At 59.8% G+C, this 22802-nt stretch overlaps 1 long non-coding RNA gene and 1 pseudogene across 1 annotated transcript; both read left to right on the top strand.

Annotated features, from left to right (window-relative positions):
* The first annotated feature begins 2519 nt into the window (after positions 1–2519).
* Positions 2520–4138, top strand: LOC119106865 (uncharacterized). The gene is made up of 3 exons (XR_005095168.1): positions 2520–2690; positions 3189–3230; positions 4047–4138. It is a non-coding gene; the product is annotated as an uncharacterized LOC119106865 (long non-coding RNA).
* A 10-nt stretch (positions 4139–4148) lies between these two features.
* Positions 4149–21930, top strand: LOC119106856 (Golgi apparatus protein 1-like; annotated as a pseudogene).
* The last annotated feature ends 872 nt before the right edge of the window (positions 21931–22802 follow it).

Raw genomic sequence — 22802 nt, forward strand, 5'->3', positions numbered from 1 at the left:
GAGCCCGGCTCGGCATTTGCCCGGTAGTGTTTGGCCGATTGACAATCTCCGGGGCGAATTGTTCTCACACGGGCGCTCATAGCCATTCCCACTCCCTTATACGACCTCAGTGCGGCCTATCCTTTGGGGAATAACCTGACGAGGTCGATTGAACCGCCGGCCTTCACGAAAGGCACAGCTGACGTGTTGTATATGCCGTCATTTACGTCTCGCTAATGTGGTTAGCGCTAGCTAAAATACAACGTTTTCATTCGTAGGTGCTGACGATCACGTACATTGATTGGTTTCTGCTCCTTCTGGTACTGCATACAGTTGGGTACATTGGGTAGTTAATTTCTGCGCCGAATCGTTTATAATGCGTCGTAAGCATCTTGTGGTAAACAACTGTGCATGAGAAGAGGGAAGAAGGCGCAGAAGGAGGTGAGTAAGAAAGCAAAGAGACTATTTTAGGTACGCTATTGTTCATTCGTCATGCCAAACGAAAGGGGGTCACTGGATTTAGATCTGTAGGAGAGCCCTACGTCGGTGTACATTTTGTCATCGCACAAGCTCGAAGGCCGATTTCAAAATGACGAGAACCGGGTTTCTCATATGGTAAACCATACTGCAACGCCTTATGGGTTAGCACTACCGTTGCCTTTCTCCTTGTATTGTTGTGTTTCATGTTAATGTCTGTGTTCATGAAATTGCACTTTGCTGCATGTAATGCCAAAATTGCAAAATAATTGAAGGTAGGTGTAATCCAGTCTTCGGAACACAACAGGTCTTGGAAGATCCGGTTAGGGTATTGTCCGGTCAATGAATGCAGTTTGGGTATTGTTCACATGATTGAAATGTTAAATGTTGGGCATAATTTGCAGGGATGATTGCATACAATGTTTTGCATGACATGTGTATTGCCCTGCACAGTGCATAACACCTTGTTTTCTGAACTTATTTTGTTTTAATTACAACAGAATGATGTTTGCACATACCACACATTCATTAACCAGGCTTGGTCACAGCAATGCCATGCACAAAACAGGAGGATATGGATGCAAGTTTAAAAAGAGCACCTCCACTGAGGAGAAATTCCAATACAAAACAATGTTGCTAGCATCAGGTCAGGAATTTCCTGGACTTTGCCTAAATTTATTGCAACCAATGGTAAGATGACACAGTTTTGTTGTTTTGTATTACTATTGGTATGTGGGCTAGAGACTCTGTAATATCATATATTCTGAAAGGCAGTGTACATTTTATTTGGTGCCCAGCTTTCAGAGCTGGGGCAGTAATTCCTGAAATAGCAAGATATTTAGCTATTTGTTTTTGATACTGCATACAATTATATAACTTCATGACCCTCTGTTCCTGAATATGATGTAAAAACATTGGGGGAGGGATGCAGAGCTCTAAAAGCTTACTGATATTCCACCCTTCCACCTAGGAGAAAATACTTACCAGATCCCCAACCCCCTCCCCTCTACACATGTACACACACACACACCTAAAATGATTGGCTGTGCTTATTGAGAGGGAATGCAATCAGCTTGTGGATCAAATCAAAAAGCATCATCAAAAGTTGAAGTGTGGTTTGCATCAGGGATGACTTCAGAAGCGAGCACACCCAACTGCATTACCAGCAGCATATTTTTTTGTCAAGATGCCCATTGGTCTGCTGTTGCCCTTTTGGCTACACATCCATGTTCTCATGTTGTCCTGTTTTCCCTTGCCAAGAATGGTGTGATCACAGAAGTCATTCATTTGGCTATGATCAATGATGCTGAATAGTGCATCATCTCATTTTAACAGGATGAGGAGTATGAATATTGTCATTACCACATATTGCTGGTTTTAGGTTATCAGGATGTTAGTGCATACTTAATGAACTAACAAACCACAGCCATTATAATTTGCATAAAATATAACCTGCCATACATTACATGGTTGGATTCATTACTGGGTGTGTACTTCAGGTACCTATGTATTTTAGATGAATTGCTCCTAAGTAACAATAATTCATTGTGAGTGAAGCATGTGCATGCAGTGTTACCATTTTAATGACATATTCAGGTAGTTATCTGCTTTCACACCATGTGTTTGGCTGGTAATACCAAGGAATGAGCCATGTGCAAACCTGAAAGGTAGTGGTGACCTGAAATAAGAATTCTATGAAAGGAAGGATATGTGACTTTGCAAATACTGACAGAAAAAAGTTTATGCAGCTAATATTTGTTTCAAAATCTGAAAATACATAATCAAAATGTTTTACATAAATGCTGCAGGCATAATCATTGAAACCATGAGGGCCATGCATTCCTGTCTCCCCATCAAGCGGACCCCTACTATCTGCATCAGTGTCTCAAAACTTGTGCTGGACTCTTTCAGCTGGGTCTGACTGCATCACTCCCCACTGACGGACGTTCCACCACGTGCCGAGGAGACTCCAGCGATGTGGGCCACCTCGCTGCTGCGAACGCTGGCCTTGCTGCTGGCGCTGGCGCTGGCCGGGGCTCTGGAGGAGGCGCCGCAACCCAGCGACTGGCGCCAAGGCCAGCCAGGATGCCGAGGTCGACTTCCTGAGCGTCAAGCTGGTGACGCACCCGCTGTGTGTGCAGGACATTCACCGGCTGTGCGCCGGCGATAATAGCATCGCGCTCAACGACAACACGCCCAACCTGGACATCATGAGCTGCCTGCTCGACCAGCAGGTGCGTGGCGCTGTGGTCCGCGCCGCTGCTGGGGGCACGCGGCGCGTCAGGACTGCGGACTTAAGCCCCGGAGCCGGGCGGGGCAGTAATTGAGCAGAGCGGGGAACTCCAAAAGGGGTTGTCACCTTTGCGGCGCCGTGAGCGGGGGCGTTGCCGAACCATGCAGGCGGCGGGCGGCGTGACTCATCGCAACACCGACGTGAAACGATATGACAATTGCACTGATGCACCTAGCTCTTGCAAAGCTGATTAGGGCATTCAGAGTTGTGCAAGCACTGGTCCTTCACATTTTCTGTCAGCTGCTAAAATGATGTGCGAGCGGACAACCGCTGCTACGGGCACTCACTGACTCTGATGTCCGAGGAATGTGTGTGGTGCGATGTTTGGTGTATTGAGGCTGAAAGAGGACAAAGGTCGGAGCCATATCAGTCTATGTCAGAGGCTGTGACAAATGCTGATAAGCTAATGTTCGCTGATAATCGTTTCCTCTTGTCCCAGGAGGAGGAAGAAGATGCTGGGGTATCTCCACAGTGCCACCACGTAAGCATGCGCTAGACGCGCCCCTGCTTTGGCAATGTCGGGAACGATAACTGTATACTTAATGCAGCATGCTAGTTTGCTTAAGTGTGAAATGTGAGCTTTATTCAATGGTATGACAGTGTCCCATCCATTATGGCAAGGGCGTTTGACATTAAGCATCAGAGAAGTGAATTAATAGCACTGCACTGTAAATCCAAGCCAATTATTTCGCCGGTAGCACATTTTCTTAATCATAATGACATGAAAGACCTGTATAGCAGAATTGGCTTAGCAACTTTCCTTTGAACGCTTTGAATCTCCATATCCACCCTGTTTGTCCCAAGGGTGTGGAGCTATTTGGTCTCCACTGGTAATATCCCGAGATTCCTGCACCGAAGCTGTAACGTCTTTAAATTGTTTGAAAATGACATTGTTTTGTTACAATTACCATGAGTGTCCCACAAAGCAGGGTGCCGTTTCGATTCGGTCACCCGCTCGCCAATTCCAGTGACCATGTGTTTGCGTGGTACTGCCTATTAGTATGCGGCGTCTTCAACACAAGTGTGGTCTGATCACATTCTCCATCGACTCTGTGGCCGCCTGGTTTGGGTTCTGATTGTCTCGGCGACCGCTTACAAGACAACACCGGGAAGTTAATTTGACATTGTCATCATTTTTGTGTGCAACGCTCGATTCGTCTTCGTGAGCGCGGCGTCCAGTCGGCGCAGGGTGCATACCACGCTGCCGTGACGGCCTCGCAGTTCAGTCACCGACCCGCCGCCCCCTCCCCCCCCCTGCGTAATTCGCCACCGGACAGTCTCGCGGGCCGGCCGGTAGGTACTCTGGCAGCTGCGCCACAACCTGACCCGCAGCGCCAGCATCGTGCGCGCGCTCAACACACTCTGTCCGGGTCAGAAGTTTGCGGGCTGCGAGGGAGACGGACCAGCGGCCGGGCCACTTCATCTCCTGTGTGGTGGAGCAGATGGATAACGTCGAGGATGATGGTGAGAGCTGGCCGCCGGCCGACGATGGTCGGTGTTGCCGGGTCCCTTCCAGCGTACAACGGTGGCCTGTCGTCTGAGAACGCGCCCACGGACACTCGGAAAGTTTTTTCGTTGGCGTTTTTCTCGCCCTGCATGGTTTTACCCCGTGCTCCGGCGTCTCCAGTTGACCCAGGTTTCACAAGCTTCCAACCGTCCCTTGCAGACCCACTGTTCAGATTATGATCACTGGCCGGGTGGGCGGCGAGTAGGCATAATCTGAACAGTGGGTCCACACGGACCGTGATCCGACGGCAGTGGCTGATTTGAACGGAGCTCGTTCAAAGGCGTTTGCTGACAAATTGTTGGGAGACATCTACACGCCTGCGGCTGCGCTCTCTGTGCTCTCTGCCTAATTTGCCCTTTCGCGGCCTGTTTCGCAGCAGTCAGTGACGCGATGAGAACAACGTGACACAAGATTCAATCTCGTGAAGGTACTCATTGACTTGCAGGACATCATAATTCTCTAGACGAATGGTCCAACGTGCAGGCAGTGGGCCATCATTTCGGGACCTCCCGCCGTGGTCCTTTGTGGAAACGTTGTCATTGGAGGATTCAAATTTGGCTTGTATGCAGCAGGCAGCCATGGCGGCGCCTACGGCCCGAGGTCACCTCGGTGAGTGTCGTGTCCCTCTCGCACTGACAGGCTGCGCCGACTTCTTGGAGAACCTGGCCGTCATGATCTTTACCGACTACCGGATGATCTACAAGTTCGCCGAAGACTGCGGGCCCGACATTGACCGTTTTCAATGCGGCCGATTGGAGGACAGTGATGAGGTAACGGCGGGTCGGACCGCGGAGCCGGCGGGCGGCGTCCGTCCGTCGGAGGACCGTGCGCTCCGAGTGCTCCAGCTGAGCGGCGGATTGACCTAAGTGTTGTCGTCTTTTCATGGACGCGCGTTGTCCGTCAGCGCGTCGGGCATGCGATTCACTCAAGCAGCCCCCCAGCTGAACGTGCGGAACATGACTGTGGGAACGTGGTTCGGGGACGCCGCGGCTTGCTGGTGTGTCAGCCGGTCGTGCCGGCTCGGGTGACGGCTGCCCGCGCAGGGAGTCCACGCCGGCAGCTGTGCAAAACTCGGCTAGTCGGGCAGCATGAATATAACGTCATGCTGCCAGACTTGGGGCTGCTCGGGGCACTTGCTCCTGCGCGTGTCGGTGACTGCCGATCCGGTTCGCTCCGACCCCGACGGTGACATGTGACCTGCCGGTCCAACCCCGGGCCCGAAGCTGACCATCGGATCCTGAGTGAGGGAAGGGGCAACAGGTAGGGAACACAGACGGGGCGCGACAGCATGACCAATGTAAGCACCCCTACCACCCTGGTGACCGAGGATTGCCATACAGCTCACTGATCGCCGTCCTTTGTCCTCAGAAGGCGCACAGCCAAGGCAAGACGATCGAGTGCGTCTCCAGCCACATGGAGAAGCTGTCGGACTCCTGCAAGCTGCAGGTTCGGTTCGCTCGGCGCTGGTGGCGTTTTCTCTCGTCAGTCGTTGGAAGTCGAGTCGTGTGGCTCCCGTGCCTCTCGCTGCCTGGTTTGGGTCAGCGCCGATCTCCAGACGCAAGTCACTGTCACGTTATCAGACGTGGCTGGCCATTGCCTTATCTTGCGCTGCCAGATGTGCTGCCTACGTACTCACAGCTGTTTGCCAGGTCACTGTCACGTTATCAGACGTGGCTGGCCATTGCCTTATCTTGCGCTGCCAGATGTGCTGCGTACGTACTCACAGCTGTTTACCAGACGTCTTCTGCGTCAGCATTTCGTTGTCTCCGATTTTGGGAAATGATAAACTGGTTTGCAGCTAATGTTCTCAGCAGACGCCGCCCGTACTGGGACAGGGCTTAGCAAGAGCGGGCCGTTCACGGACACGCGGGTGCCAAACACGTGCCCGTTTGGTGCCGTGCCGCCGGGATCTCGCGCGTCAGCGTGTGCTTGTGCCGGGCAGGTGTTGCGCGTGGCCGAACTGCAGGCCGAGGACTACCACATGGACCGACCGCTCTACTTCGCCTGCCGCGAGGACCGCGAGCGCTTCTGCGCCAGCACCCTGTCCGGCAATGGCAAGGTCTACCAGTGCCTGCCTGCACCACAAGATGGAGAAGGAGATGAGCAAGAAGGTGAGTCGAGCGGCCGGAGCTGCGGGGCTGATCGGTACGCGCGCGCGCGCGCGCTGTGGGGCCGTGTACGGGAAGCCGCGGAGGTGTGAGCTCTTCAGCCCGTTGACCCCACACCCTCTCCGCCGCCAGTGCCGCAAGCAGCTGACGCGTCGCCAGAAGATGACGTCGGTCGACTACAAAGTGGTCGAAGCGGCTGCGTAAAGCGTGCAAGACCGAGCTGGCGGACAGCGGGTGTCGGCAGGCGGGCGGACTGCCCGGCGACTCGGAGGCGGCCCACTCCGTCAAGCTCGGCTTCGTCCTGCTCTGCCTCGACAACTACCAGAAGCAGGGTGGGTGGCGCGACGCCGTCCGCCTGCCTGCGATGGTTCGGTCCGGAGCAGGGCGCACGCCAGGTGACCCATGCTGCATGCACGGCCCGGAGGTCCGAAAGGCCATACGCTTGTCTATCCTGTGTACATGCTGAGGCGGTGGCAGATGTGGCGCGGAGGGGAGCGTGGACGGTGACGCCATGTTGGCGCCACCCCTCCCCTTCCGCGCCCCGTCGTCTCTGGCCTGGTAGAGCGTGCCTGGCGCAGCCGGCGGCCGGTGACGCTGACCGTCCGACCGTCTGCGCTGACCGCCAGGCAAGCAGGTGAGCGGCGAGTGCGTCCAGGAGATGGTGGATCACCGCCGCGCGCTGATGGAGGACTACACCCTGTCACCGGAGCTGATCAGTGAGTGAGCGGCGCCCGGTGCGCGTAGCGGCGGGCGGGGTCCGACAACACACAGATACTCTCTCCCATCAGGCCGACAATGCATGCATGCAATGAGGTGAATCGCTAGATACAGGATGATGGGGTCCCCATCCGTGCGTGTTTTGTCAGATGTTTTCACCTTTTGTTGTTCGTCAATGCCCTAAAGAGAGGTGACTTTCTGCCATTTGCCAGGAAAGTAACCTCATGCATGTTGATAGGGGACTCATGAAGTAACTCATGGCGTACTGCCCAGTCTGTTTGAAAGAGGCAGCGTTTCCGGACGGCGTGCCCGCGGAGGTTCAGAACGACATGCCAGCACAGTTCAGGACGACCTAGTGGCTCGGTCCAGGGCAGCGCTCGCTCTGAGTAGGGCCGCCTCGCTCCCCGCGTGCTGTGTTACGTTAGCTTCGGTACGGGCCGACACTTGCCATCAGCGTTATGCCGTGCTCAGTAGGAGAAGTGTACGGCAGCGCCCACGATGGCGCTGCCACACTCAGCACCGGCTCGGCACGCGTCGCGCGGTTGCGGCGCGGGCTCTGACGCTCGCCGGCCGCGCCTGTCGTGACCGCAGTGTCCTGCGCCGAGGACATTGACCGGCTGTGCGCCACGGAGGCGCAGCTGCGCGGCGGCCAGGTCATCCACTGTCTGATGATGCGCGCTAACCCGGCCAAGGTGGCCGAGGAGGAGCGCATCTCGAACCAGTGCTTGCGTCAGGTGCGTGCCGCAGCCGGGTTGGCGCCGGAGACAGACGCGTGTCCGCCTCTCGAGACAGACGTGTGTCCGCCTCCCGAGACAGACTTGTGTCCGCTTCTCGAGACAGATGTGTGTCTTCCTTCCGAGACAGACGTGTGTCCGCCTCTCGAGACAGATGTGTTGTCTTCCTTCCGAGACAGACGTGTGTCCGCCTCCCGAGACAGACTTGTGTCCTCCTTCCGAGACAGGCGTGTTCCTCCTCCCGAGACAGACGTGCTCCTTCCTCCTGAGACAGATGTGTGTCCGCCTCTTGAGACAGACGTGCTCCTTCCTCCCGAGACAGATGTGTGTCCGCCTCTTGAGACAGACGTGTTCCTCCTCCCCGAGACAGATGTGTGTCCGCCTCTTGAGACAGACGTGTTCCTCCCCCGAGACAGATGTGTGTCCGCCTCTTGAGACAGACGTGTTCCTTCCTCCCGAGACAGATGTGTGTCCGCCTCTTGAGACAGACGTGTTCCTCCCCCGAGACAGATGGATGTCCTCCCGAGGCAAACGTGTGTCCTCTCTTCCGTCGTACGTGGTCGTCAGCAACCGGGCTTGGTATGGGAGCAGTAGTTGTTAAGGAGCCTCGCTGTTGTCGGTGTTCTCGCTTTGCTGACCTGCTGGGCGTCCGTGCTGCGCCGCCCGCCGTCACAGCCCGGGCGCCGCTCTGCCCCAGGTGGAGGACCTGCTCCGCATGGCTGACGTGGGTCAGGATTGGAAGGTGGACCCGGTGCTGCAGCAGGCCTGCGCTCCTGTCGTCAGGGAGGCCTGCTCGGACGCCCGCGGTGGCGACGGCGCGTCAGTGCACCGGCCGCTGAGGCTATGACGCGCGTCAGGGGCGTAGTTTCGCCAAATTGGTTTGGGTGATCAGTGAAAAAATGACGCAAAACGCCTCCCACAATACGCCAATAGGCGGGTTTTCTTCTCGGCCTTGACCCATTTTTTTCCTTGGGGTTTGTGGAGCCATCCAACTGGTGGGGAACTACGCCCCTAACGCGCGCGTCACGCGGGATCTTGCGTTCGACTGACCGTTGTGAATGTTCAGGACGGCACGTAGGCAAGCGCTGATTTGGAGCCGCCTGACGAGAACTGGTCTATGTGCTGCACCTGGTATGAGGTGCAGAACTTCGTACGATACGCATCACCGAAGAACATGCAGTTTGCTGCGAGCCGCCTGGGCTGTGTGTGGCCGTTGACCGGGCTCGGCTGGCGAGCGACGCTGAGCGTGGTCCGGCGCCGCAGGGTGCTGAGCTGCCTGGCCGAGACGCTCGACTCGGACGGCCATGACCGACGAGTGCGAGCACGTGCTGCTGCAGATCCAATACTTCGTCTCCCGAGACTTCAAGCTCGACCCGCAGCTGTACAAGGTGCGTGCGTGTTGGGGGCGTGGCGGCCCTGGGGCGGTGATGAAAGCCGGACCGTGGGTATGCTCTTCAAAGTGGTCGCGTTTGTTCGTCTCGTCTGTTCCGCGTCAGCCCATTCTTCCCCCTCTCTCCCTCATGGCTGTCATACCGGTGGTGCCAGACAGCCGCCCGGCTTGGTCGATGTCGAACAGTCAGCCAGCCTTGCCCCCCCCCCTCCCCCCTCCGCCTACACCTCCGTGCGGTCAGCCACGACACACCGCCCCGTCCCACCGCCCCGTCCCCACCGCTCACCCCAACCCCAACCCCTCCCTCTCTCGCTCCCGCTTTCCTCCTCCAACGAATGTTTTATCTCGGTCTCGGTGCCCGCTTTGGACAGATGTGCCTGAAGGGACGCCAGCGCCTCTGCCACGCCTCCGACCAGTGGTGGGAGCATGGCGAGACGGGCGTCAGTAATGACCCCATGGTGCTGCCGTGTCTCTTACCGCAACGCCTACCACAACTACAATGAGACGGCTGCGGACAAGGTGGGTGGGCGGGGTTGTTCTGGTTCGCCAGTCACGGTTCTGAAAAAGCGTGTGATAGCCATAGTGTCCCATGGTAACAGCACAGCACAACCCTAAGGATTTTCACGTGACATTCGAGGTCCGATTAAATTACCGGATGGCTCTCATGAGACATTCATTTCCGTTGCACGACGATCGAAGGCGATGTCATGAGCTGGAGGCCAGGACCGAGTTTCGGTATCCCACGCTGTAATCTGCATGAGACGGCGCGCTGCCAAATAATAAAACGCGGAGTGCGCCGCACAGCCCAGCCACGAGTGCAGTGTTACTTCCCTGCGACTGTTGTGCCTGCCGAGCGGTCTGTCGCCCGGTGGTGACTGGCCATCCTGATGACTGGCCATCCGCCCCCGCCTGATGACTGGCCATCCCCGGCGCCAGATGTCGGACGGCTGTCGCTCGGCCGTGCGCCGGGTGATGAAGGTTGCGCGCCGACGAGGTGGACCTGCGGCCGGAGATCGAGGAGGTCTGCATGCAGGACCTGGCCAAGCTGTGCTCGGAGCGCACGCAGCGCGGCCACGAGATCGTCTGTCTGCAGGACAACTACCGAGAGTGAGGGCGGGACGTCACGGCCGGCCCGGAGCGCCGCCCGCGCGGCAGACGGCCGAGCAGTGGGATGTGGCCTGGCCTAATTCATGCTGTCTGGTGGTCGTGGGTGGGAGGAAGTTACGGGCTGCCGGTCTAAGCCTAATAAGTCTCCTCTGTTCCATTTAGGGCGGTAGTATTACTGTGTATACTATACCTTTATTATATATATATTATATATATTATATGTGCGTGTGCGTGTGCGTGTGCGCGTGCGCGTGCGCGTGTGCGTGTGTGTGGAATTGGCGTCCCATCCATCCTTCTCTCCTGTCACAGCTGTGGCCAGATGCCGCTGGCGAGATACGCGACCCACGCCGTCGTCGCCCAACGCCGTGACAGCCGCGCCGCCCTGACGTGACGTCACCTCCGCCGGCAAGGCTGAAGCCCAAGTGCCAGGCGGTGATCCAGTCGCTGACGCAGGACGAGGCGCGCTACGTTGAACTCAACCCGGTGGTGGCCAGGGTCTGCAAGAACAGCAATCAAGCAGAACTGTATGGTGAGACTGGGCGCCGGGCTGGCCGCCGACGGGCGGGCTGCGGCGAGTAGGGGTGTCGGCGGGCCGCTGCGCCGCGACGGGCGCCGGGCTGGCCGCGGACGGGCGGGCTGCGGCGAGCAGGGGTGTTGGCCGGGCTCGCTGCGCCACGACGGGCGCCGGCGGTGGCGCTGTGTGACGTAGTACCGTACCCGCAGCACCTGATGGGGAGGGGAGGCGGTATGAGACGGAGTACCGTACCCCCGCAGCATCGTGATGGGGGGGGGGAAGGGGGAGGGGGGGGGGGGTGGGCGGCGGTGTGGTGGACGGGAGTGCGGTACCCCGCAGCACCTGATGGAGAGGTGGGAGGCGGTGTGAGACGGAGTGCGGTACCCCTCAGCAGCAACCCTGATGGGAGAGGTGGAGAGAGACGGTGTGAGACGGAGTGCGGTACCCCGCAGCACCTGATGGAGAGGGGAGGCGGTGTTGAGACGGAGTGCGGTACCCGCAGGCCGAGCACCTGATGGAGAGGGGAGGCGGTGTGAGACGGAGTGCGGTACCCCGCAGCAACCTGATGGAGAGGGGAGGCGGGTTGTGACGGAGTGCGGTACCCCCCGCAGCACCTGATGGAGAGGGGAGGCGGTGTGAGACGGAGTGCGGTACCCCGCAGCACCTGATGGAGAGGGAGGCGGTGTGTGACGGAGTGCGGTACCCCGCAGCACCTGATTGGAGAGGGGAGGCGGTGTGTGACGGAGTGCGGCACCCCACAGCACCTGATGGAGAGGGGAGGCGGTGTGTGACGGAGTGCGGTACCCCGCAGCACCTGATGGAGAGGGGAGGCAGGTGTGAGACGGAGTGCGGTACCCCACAGCACTGGGAGGAGGGGAGGCGGTGTGTGACGGAGTGCGGTACCCCGCAGCACCTGATGGAGAGGGGAGGCGGTGTGAGACGGAGTGCGGTACCCCGCAGCACCTGATGGAGAGGGAGGCGTGTGTGGGAGGAGTGCGGTACCCCACAGCACCTGATGGGAGGGGAGGCGTGGTGACGGAGTGCGGTGGTACCCCACAGCACCTGATGGAGAGGGGAGGCGGTGTGTGACGGAGTGCGGTACCCCGCAGCACTGATGGAGAGGGGGAGGGGGGCGTGTGAGACGGAGTGCGGTACCCCGCAGCACCTGATGGAGAGGGAGGCGGTGTTGAGACGGAGTGCGGTACCCGCAGCACCTGATGGAGAGGGGAGGCGGTGTGTGACGGAGTGCGGTACCCCGCAGCACCTGATGGAGAGGGGAGGCGGTGTGTGACGGAGTGCGGTACCCCACAGCACCTGATGGAGAGGGGAGGCGGTGTGTGACGGGTGCGGTACCCCGCAGCACCTGATGGAGAGGGGAGGCGGTGTGAGACGGAGTGCGGTACCCCACAGCACCTGATGGAGAGGGGAGGCGGTGTGTGACGGAGTGCGGTACCCCGCAGCACCTGATGGAGAGGGGAGGCGGTGTGATGAAACGGAGTGCGGTACCCGCGCACTGATGGAGAGGGGAGGCGGTGTGAGACGGAGTGCGGTACCCCACAGCACCTGATGGGAGGGGAGGCGGTGTTGTGACGGAGTGCGGTACCCCACAGCACCTGATGGAGAGGGGAGGCGGTGTGTGACGGAGTGCGGTACCCGCAGCACCTGATGGAGAGGGGAGGGCGTGTGTGTGACGGAGTGCGGTACCCCACAGCACCTGATGGAGAGGGGAGGCGTTGTGAGACGGAGTGCCGTACCCACAGCACCTGATGGAGAGGGGAGGCGGTGTGTGACGGAGTGCGGTACCCCACAGCACCTGATGGGAGGGGAGGCGGTGTGTGACGGAGTGCCGTACCCACAGCACCTGATGGAGAGGGGAGGCGGTTGTGTGACGGAGTGCGGTACCCCGCAGCATCTGATGGAGAGGGGAGGCGGTGTGTGACGGAGTGCCGTACCCACAGCACCTGATGGAGAAAGGCGGCGTGATGGAGTGTCTGATCGAGCACAAGGATGACCCGGATCTGAAACACGCCGCCAAGTGTCGCGCCGCCATCAGCCACTTCAGATCATCAGCCTGGCCGACTACACATTCAGCTACAAGTTTAAGCAAGGGTGTCAGAGCGACATCCTGCAGCTCTGCAAGAACATGGAGAGGAAGTGAGCCACTTGCGGTCGCTCTGCATCTATCGGAATGGCGATTACTCATATGAGTACTCACCGTATCACCGTTCTGCAGCATATAAATAACGCCCTGCGCACGTGTGGCAAACCAATGCACCTCCTTCAATGCACGCTGAAGAGGCTGGTCACGGCATGGGCGTGAGGAGCAGCGACTGCTGTGCGGTGACGTGGAGCGTTGCTTCGCCGGCAGGGCGACGTTGATGGCCTGCCTGAGCGCCGCCATGCTGAACGACACACTGGACGGCCCAGGCAGCGCGTCTCCAAGCCCTGCCGCCTGCAGGTCGGTCCGCTGCTCAGTCAGCTGCCGCGACTGCCGGTCTGGGGCGCCGTGACGCGGTCTCTGTGTGTGGTGTAAACCGGACCTGGCAACCCAGGGGGCGATAACCGAGTGGTCACGTGACCTGGCGATCCAGGGGACATAGCCGAATGGTCACGTGACCTGGCGATCCAGGGGGACGATAGCCGAAATGGTCACGTGACCTGACGAGCCGGGAACGATAGCCCGAATGGTCCACGTGACCTGACGGTCCAGAGGGCGATAACCGAATGGTCACGTGACCTGGTGATCCAGAGGGCGACAGCCAGATATGGTCACGCTGACTGGTTGATTCCAGAGGGCGATAGCCGAATGGTCACGTGACCTGGTGATCCAGAAGGGCGATAGCCGAATGGTCACGTGACCTGGCGATCCAGAGGGGCGATAGCCGAATGGTCAACGTGACCTGGCGATCCATAGGGCGATAGCCGAATGGTCACGTGACCTGGCGATCCATAGGGCGATAGCCGAATGGTCACGTGACCTGGCGATCCAGAGGGCGATAGCCGAATGGTCACGTGACCTGGCGATCCATAGGGCGATAGCCGAATGGTCACGTGACCTGGCGATCCATAGGGCGATAGCCGAATGGTCAGTGCCGTCGCCTGTCACGCGGGGAGCCCGGCGATCGGGTGCCGGTGATGTGTGGCGGCCGCTGGGTGACGGCACGGTCGCCGGGTGGGGCGGTCTTCTCGCCCGGATGTGAGCGGCGAGCGCGCGGCTCCGCGGCGCGCGTGCTTCACTGACGCGCCCTCCCGACAGGTGGGAGTCGCAGCTGCTGCAGCGGGAGGAGAACGAGGCGCTCGACCCGCGCCTCAATAAGGATTGCGGCAAGGACATCCACACTCACTGTCGCCACGAGTCGGAGAACAAGGGCTCGGGACGGGTCAGTGTCGGCGACGGGGGCCCGGCTGGCGCCGCTCGATGCGCTGTGTTACGCTTACCACAGTTGGTTCTGTTGTGTCGACAGCGTCAAAAGCTGCTACTGCGTGCACGCTTGGGCATGGGGGCTGTCACAATTAGACCTTATCTTTAAGTAAATGCTCAAAACTTACATGTTGTAAGTGGACTGGTTCAGGACTATAGGATAGTTGGCGGCATGGTGAGCACTGAGTAGAACATGGCCATTAACCTGCCCCGCACTTTTTCTGCTTTCCGAAAATTGATTGATTCAGGACGTGAACTTGAGAATAATCGAGAATCTGAAAAGACTTGTTCTTTCAGATTGGGCCAATTTTACGGAAATTAAATCATTGTGGTATGTTAATGGTATGTTGTCTGCTTATCAAACCATTGTGTCAGTGCCCGGGCCGGTTTCGTAGTGTCTGTACGCTGTGTGCCAGGCGCGCGTCGTTGCCGCGGCGCCATGGGTGGCGGCACGACCGTAACGCCACCGCTTCCGCAGGTGCTGGAGTGTCTGCGCGAGCACGTGGACGAGCTGCCTGCCCCGCCTGCAGCCACCTGCTGTTCCGCCGCCAGCAGCAGAGCCTCATCCTGCCCAGGCCGACTACTTCCTCTTCAACGCCTGCAAGGGCATGATCCTCAAGTACTCTGCCCGCGCCCCTGAGAGCTCGGGGGCCGAACTGCTCGGCTGTTTGAAGGTAGGCGGTCGGCGCGGCCAGCCTCGGCCAGGTCTCATCCTGACAGGCTCCAGCGCGACGCCAGACGGACGCGTTTCTTGTCAGAAATGGTGGGGTTGTGGACATCAGCGACTTGCTCGTGTTTCTGGTGTGAGCTGTCTTGTTGCCAGGATTAGGTCGTTTTTCGGCATTGGGATCGTGAAAGCATTTCTGGCCTCGCTGCCGGTACAGCCGATCCGTGCCGTTTTTTGGTGTGGCCGAGGAAGGAGGGCAGCTGTTGAGCGACCCGCTTGATAAGCTGATTCGTCTGTCGGGAACTCGACGCGCGTGCTCTGACCGCGGTCGTAGCAGTTGGTGCGGTCCGGTCTGGTTCTCTGGTCCGGTGCCTGGGCGGCGGCGCCTTACGGCTGCCGTCCCGCCCGCAGGCCCAGCTGGACGAGCCGTCGTTCGACCCGACCTGCGAGAAGGTCGTGTCTCGCCGGCTGGCCGAGCAGAAGAAGCGGGACTACCGGCTGCACCCGGCACTGCGGCGCGCTGCCAGGCCGAGGCGCGCGCCCACTGCGCGCCGTTTCTGGAGCGCCAGACGCCGGACAGCTCGCTGCAGGGCCAGGTCACCGCCTGCCTGGCCGGCGCGCTGCGGCGCGGCATGCTGGGTGACGCCTGCAGCCGTCAGGTGGACCTGGTGCTGCGCGAGGCAGCGCGCGACGTGCGCCAGGACCCGCTGCTGCTGCGCGACTGCGCCGCCGAGATCGCGCAGCAGTGCACCGGCCTGCCGCCAGAGCGCGTCGGCGAGTGCCTGCGGGAGAAGCTGGCGGCTGGCTCGGCGCTCAGCGACGCCTGCGCCAGGCGCGTGGCGCGCATCGTCGAGGACGTGAACGTGGACGTGCACACGGACCCGCAGCTGAGCGTGGCGTGCGGGCTCGACCTGCAGCGGCACTGCGCGCATGTACCGCCCGGCCACGGCGCGCAGCTGACGTGCTTAACGGAGGTGCACAACCCGACACAGCGCTGCGCGGACGTGCTCAACATGCGGCTGAAGATGGTGGCCGCTGCTTTGAAGGTGAGCCGTCCTCGCGATTGCTGGACGGGGGGTAGTGGCGGGGGTGGCGGGGGACGGGAGTGGCGGGATGAGGGTGAAGCGGGTGAGTTGGTTTGAATCGCGGATGTCTATGTGTGTGTGTGTGGGCGCGTGTGGGCGCCGTAGGACCAGGGCGTTGACGCGCCCTAAAGTCCAGATCATCATCATCGCAGACGTGATGGGCTGATCAGCTGCCGTCATCGACGCCAGTAACTGCCGTGGTCAGCTAACTGTCCCTAGTCCATGTGTTCTCGCGGGCGTCTGAGGGCTGCCTCCCTCGTCTGACTCCGTGGGTGCCTCCCACCACTTCCACAGGGCTGCTCGCCTTTTGGTACCGTTTAGCTGTGGTTCTGCCCTGATATTTGCCATAATCCCTCGTGTTTCTCTGTGCGCCCTTGGGACGTCGGAGTCGTTGAGGCTCGGTCACTCGACGGACTACTGGTGGACCGGTCCTGACTGTGTGGCGCACCCTGTCCACCAGGTGCGGCCGGTGGAGACGGTGCCCGAGCTGATCGCGTCCGTGCGCGACTCGCCCAGCCGCGACTTCTTTGTGCTGCTCGTGTTCGGCATCCTGGTCGTCATGTTTCTTCGGCGGCCTATGCTGCGGCCGCGTCACCAAGAGGGCCAAATACATCCACAAGATCAAGTAGGAGCGCGGCCACTCGGCGCTGCACAGAAACATCGACCATCAGCCGGGCGGACGGCGAGAGGCTGTGCTCGGCACGCGGATTCGCATATCCAACGACGCATCACTTGGGACGGGCTGGCAGCGACGGGCCAAATCGCGCGGTGTGGGCTGTCAAGCACGTGCTGGCATCAGCGTGTGGGCACGCTGCGAGGCTCATCAGAGCGACGGCGCCGACAAGATGGCGCCGTCACGCTGGCGATGGCCGCCGCCGGTGTGGCCCGGGCGGCGGGACAGCGACGGTCATCGTGACGGTGTGCGTGTGTGTGCGTGACGGACTGCTGCGCCTCGGCTGTGGACTGCTGCGCCTCGGCTGTGGACTGCTGCGCCTCAGCTGTGGACTGCTGCGCCTCAGCTGTGGGACTGTTGCGCCTCAGCTGTGGACTGCTGCGCCTCAGCTGTGGAATGGTGCGCCTCACCTGTGGAATGCTGCGCCTCAGCTGTGGAATGCTGGGACGTTCTGCGCCCAGCGGCGCGCTGGCGCTGCCGCTCGTGCCCGCGCTCGTGCCCGCACTGGGAGTTGTCCGGGCCAGCGGTGGGGGGCGGGTGGCGAGCTGTTCTGACGCGCAAAAGTCTGCCTCGCGCCACCGGCGCCGGTGTGGGGTGGCGAGGCACCGCCGGCTGTGCAGCATTCCTTCTCGTGCCTCGCTTCTGTTCGCAGCGGACCGTTACCCGCGTGTTTTGTGGCTTTCCTTTGGGTGATCTGGTGGTGCTCCGTTGCGCTGTCCACGAATGCTGTTCAACCTTGGGGCATGTGGGCGCGGCCACATCAAATCCGCAGTATGGATGCATATAAAGAAATGGTGGGGTCTGAGGTATGCAACCGGTTGTTCTGGAGATATGATGACGTTGCGCCGTGCTTGCTCTGATTGGCTGGCGACCCGCCATACCGAGGTGTGATGATGCGAACGGAGCGCAGCTGATGTGTCTGGAGCACGGACTGCCGGCGGCGGCTCCTGATGCAGCTGATGTGTCGGAGCATGGACTGCCGGCGGCGGCTCCTGTTGCAGCTGATGTGTCTGGAGCATGGACCGCCGGCGGCGGCTCCTGATGCAGCTGATGTGTTGTGGAGCATGGACTGCCGGCGGCGGCTCCTATGCAGCTGATGTGTCTGGAGCATGGACTGCCGGCGGCGGCTCCTGTTGCAGCTGATGTGTCTGGAGCATGGACCGCCGGCGGCGGGCTCCTGATGCAGCTGATGTGTGTGGAGCATGGACTGCCGGCGGCGGCTCCTGATGCAGCTGATGTGTCTGGAGCATGGAACGCCGGTGGCGGCTCCTGATGCAGCTGATGTGTCTGGAGCAATGGACCGCCGGCGGCTGCTCCTGATGCAGACTGATGTGTCTGGAGCATGGACTGGCCGGCAGCGGTCCTGACTGCTGACCATCGCCCCACTGAGGTGGGCGTGCAGCAGGCCCGGATAGCCGCCACAACACAACAGGCCTTGAGGCAGCGTGACGCCGCGTTCGGTCGGTAACTACATTTGCTTCCTGTGAGGGTGTCCAACAGGACCTGCGACTGGCCTGGCAACCATTGAAGCCAGACGACTGATTATTTGAACGGCAGGCGTTTGGGGCGCCCACGTTTGACGGAGGTGTGTAATCGTATTACAGCCGTCGACGTGGCCTCGTCGATCAGCGGGTGAAGTTTGAAGCCTGAATGGCGCGGGCAGTTTATGACCCGTGAGGTCAAACTTAGAGCAATGTGTCCATTGACCGACCGGCGTGGGTGTCCGCCTCTTCATGCTTAGTCACATCATGGCAATGTTACGTCCTCCGAGCTGCACACAAACAAGTTATCGGATAAGTCTGCTGAAGACAATTGGAAATGACGGCCATCCCATTCTAACGAACGTGGACCTTGGTGTCGTCTATCTTTTTGGCGATGCACCAGCGCTGGCAATGGACGAAGTCCGCTTCACATGGCGAATGTGGTCATTCTGGATGGGGTTCTCCCTCCATTTTAGGTGGGATGTTGAGTTAGAACGCCAAAACAGTTTTTGTTTTCAACCGCCATTGTTTTTGTCTTAGTGGAGGGAAAAGTTCTTCCTGGGAGTAGCTTTTTGGGACTAAAAACTCAGAGCAGCAGAAGTAGCGCCGCCTTTCGCTTCACCGTAGTGTGCCGGAACGTTGCGGCACGAAGCATCGCAACACTGCTGGTATGGCATAGGCGTGCCAGCAGTGCGCAGGAAGCGTGTAACTGGCAATGGTCGCAGGAATCTAGCAGCGCACAGGAGAGCGAACGGCGGGGAGCACAGGCGACGTATCAGTTAGCGGGTGACTGGTGGCAGTCAGGAGATGACAGAATGATGGGTACCGTATTAGTTAGGAGACGGCGGGGTGACGGGCGCCGGATCAGTCAGGAGACGGCGGCGGTGACGGGTACGGTATCAAGAGACGGTGGAGATGGCTACCGTATCGGGAGACGGCGAGGATGACGGACAACGAATCAGTCAGGAGGCGGCGGCGGTGACGGGTACGGTATCAAGAGACGGCGGCGATGACTACCGTATCGGGAGACGGCGAGGATGACGGACCACCGAATCAGTCAGTAGACGACGGCGGTGACGGGTGCCGTATCAAGAGACGGCGGCGGTGACGGGTGCCGTATCAAGAGACGGCGGCGGTGACAGGTGCCGTATCGGGAGACGGCGGCGGTGACGGGTACGGTATCGGGAGACGGCGGGGTGACGGGTGCCGTGTCGGGAGACGGCGGCGGTGACGGGTACGGTATCGAGAGACGGCGGGGGTGACGGGCACCGTATCAGGAGACGGCGGCGGTGACGTACCGTATCAGGAGACGGCGGGGATGACGGGTCCGCATCTGGAGACGTTGGGGGATGACGGGTGGCGTATCAGGAGACGGCGGGGGTGACGGGACCCGTATCAGGAGACGGCGGCGGTGACGGGTCCGTATCAGGAGACGGCGGGCGGTGACGGGTACCGTATCAGTCAGGAGACGACAGTGGTGGCGGGTACCGTACCAGTCAGGGAGACGACAGGGGGTGGCGGGTACCGTATCAGTCAGGAGACGACAGTGCTGGCGGGTACCGTATCAGTCAGAGAAAGACAGGGGTGGCGGGTACCGTATCAGTCAGGAGACGACAGGGGTGGCGGGTACCGTATCAGTCAAGAAACAGCGGGGATGACGTACACTAAATCAGTCAGGAGACGGCACAACTTGTCACAAAGATAACCCAAAGACCAATGTCTAGAACGCTGACGAGCCCCGCAGCTGCGGAGCCGCGCCGTCCCGACAGCCCAGCGCCGACAGCCCGTGGCCGGCCCCCCAGACACGGTCCGCAGGGCCGCGGCAGCAGCGTCGATGCCTGTGAGCTGGCACAGGTGCCAGTCGTAAGCTACATATGGGACTGTGCGCTCTTGCATTGTTGCACGGCGTTTCGATTTCAGTGTTGACGTATCTGCAATGTGGTATGACTTCCAGTGGCCAATGCAAATTTGTCACGCGCAGTTTATTACTGTAAGTGATGTGTGCGCGGCACCCGGACAAATGATGCCCCTCCCCCCCCCCCCCCCTGTTGCGTCGGTATCGTGGTGACCAGGGCCTTAACAGCGCAGGCCAGGGGCGCAGTGGGAACACGGAGGGAGTCTATTGGGCACGGGTCACAAGCTCAGAGGTGGAAAACCTTCGCTGCAGCGGTCTGCTATCCGGATCAGGTGAAGGTACCCAATGAAGAATTAGTTGGACCGGGGCCTGCTCTCGCTGAATTTTCTTCCTGCTTCATCTGTTCGTCTCAGGCGTTGTTCAAACCCGAAGAAGATACGGAAGTGTCAGTCAGAAGCCTGGGAGAGATAAGCCTGTGCTGCGCCATTTCTCACTAAAGACGGCTTGTGCTGTGAATTGTCGGCCCGGTGGAGGTGCGCATTGAGCCCTCTGCCCTGTCGGTCCGTGGCTGATGTCGGCCTCGCAGAAGCGTCGGGTGGGCCCGGCGGCCGGCTCCGTCCCGGACCGGTGTTGGCAGACAGCGGCGGCGGCGGCGCTGGGCCCGCGCTGCCTACCGCCCGGCCAGCTCAGCACTAGCGGCGTCTCGATCGTGCTGAGCCCGCTGACCTGCTGGCCGCGCCGCTTGCTCTGGCTGCTGGTGCTGGTGGCGCTGCTGGCTGCGCTGGCCGCGCAGCTCTGCAGCCCGCTGGGGCGGCTGGCGCGCGGCGGCACCAGCTGGCAGTTTTCTCACCAGATCTTGGACGAGGTCAAGGTGCCCGCCCTCACCGTTTGTCACGGCAACAAATTCAAGAAGGAGGCGGTGGAGAAGATGAGCCTTCCTGGAGTGAGCCTGCTAGACTGGCTGGACGACGACACGCCTGCATTCTCACTGCTGCACTGGGACGAGTACAATCTGGACGAGTTCTTTGCCGCCGCCAACTACAAGTGGGAGGACATGGTGACCAAGTGCACCATTGGTAACGTCAACTGCTCAGACTTGGGAACCATCCGGGCGGCGCATACGCCGCTGCTGGGCGCTTGCGCCACGCTGCGCACCAACACCACTGTCGGCAGAAACATGCTATCCGGCCAGCTGAACCTGGTGCTCAGGTGAGACAGGCAGCTTCGCGGATAACGAGTACGACGGCTGGGGTCTGTTTGTACACGAGCACAGCGTCCAGTTGGATGACTTCGCGCTATTCGCCGGCGTCGTGACGTACATCAAGCTGCACGCCAACAGCTCTATCACCGTGAAGCTGACGACAAACGCCTTCAGCCGGCTCCCCGAAGGAAACACATGCAGCGAGCAGCCGATCCACGTGGCGCAGTCCTGCCTGGAGCGGTGTGTGTTCAGCAAGGCCAGCATCGACCGCCCGTCCTGCCACGTGCCATGGATATCAGCGTCTGCCAAGCAGCCCCCCTGCACCACCTACCAGCAGTTCAAGAGCGCCTCTGGTCTGGACGAGCTCAGCTCATTCAACGAGTCCCTGATGGCAGTGATCACCGCCTCCTGCGGCTGCCGCCTCCCGTGCCGGTGGGAGGAGTACGTCAGCAGCACGCCGCACAGCGTCAACATCGACAAGGCGCGAGCGCCGGGGGGCGCGCCGCGCCGGCGGCCTGCCGGCCGGGTCGTCACCGAACTGGCGCTGTGGCTCCACACCACCGTGATGAAGGCCGAGGAGGGGGTGGCGTACCCGCTGAACCAGTTCCTCTCGGACGTGGGCGGCAGCCTGGGCCTCATGATCGGCGGCTCGCTGCTCACGATCGTCGAGCTCGTCGACTGTCTCGTCTGTGCCTGCTGCGGAGCGTGCAGCAGGCGATAGGCGGTCCATACGCCCGCAGCAGACGGTAGACAGTCCATACGCTCGCAGCAGCCGGTAGGCGGTCCATACGTTCGCAGCAGACGGTAGACAGTCCATACGGTCACAGCAGACGGTAGGCGGTCCATACGTTCGCAGCAGACGGTAGACAGTCCATACGGTCACAGCAGACGGTAGACAGTCCATACGGTCACAGCAGACGGTAGACAGTCCATACGGTCACAGCAGACGGTAGGCAGTCCATACGGTCACAGCAGACGGTATACAGTCCATACGGTCGTCAGCTCGTCAGCTCGCACGTGTATCGTGCAGAGCGTGGGCAAGTGATTTGGAAAGCTAGTTTGTAATCCTGTTCAGGGGCGAATCGAAGGAGAAGGGGGGGGGGGCATAATCACGTGCCCCCCCTAAGGCCCCGAATTGTCCCATAGGCCCGAAGGGACCCATAACCAGTCGAACAGGCGCTGTTTTTGTTTTACACAAAATGCAACCAAATTGGACGCCCTTCGGCTTCCAGGCGGCCAATAACAATCGCAAACGAAGTGAAGTGCCCACGAGTAGGCAAAAATTGTTCTTCGCTGCTTGAGAAGGTGATGATTGGAACATTTTAGGGTCTTTTACGCTATCCAGGGGCCCTACGCTGTTTCCGGGGCCTTATATGGCCACTTGCAGATTTGACTCGATCTTTGGGGAGGCTTCTATGTTGCCCATGATTTCTTTGCATTTGCTCGGAGGGCCTTGTGTTGTTGATGAGCCCTTTCTACTAGTGTACCGGGGTACCTTTGGCAAGCAGGGAACTTCCATGGATTGTTTCCATTCACCCGAAACGCTCTCTACGTGAGGGCCCTAAATGCTAACCTGTGGGTGTGTTCTCGGTT

The sequence above is a fragment of the Pollicipes pollicipes genome, unplaced genomic scaffold, assembly GCF_011947565.3.
Source record: "Pollicipes pollicipes isolate AB1234 unplaced genomic scaffold, Ppol_2.1 Scaffold_6291;HRSCAF=7459_pilon_pilon_pilon, whole genome shotgun sequence".
Classification (NCBI taxonomy): Eukaryota; Metazoa; Arthropoda; class Thecostraca; order Pollicipedomorpha; family Pollicipedidae; genus Pollicipes; species Pollicipes pollicipes.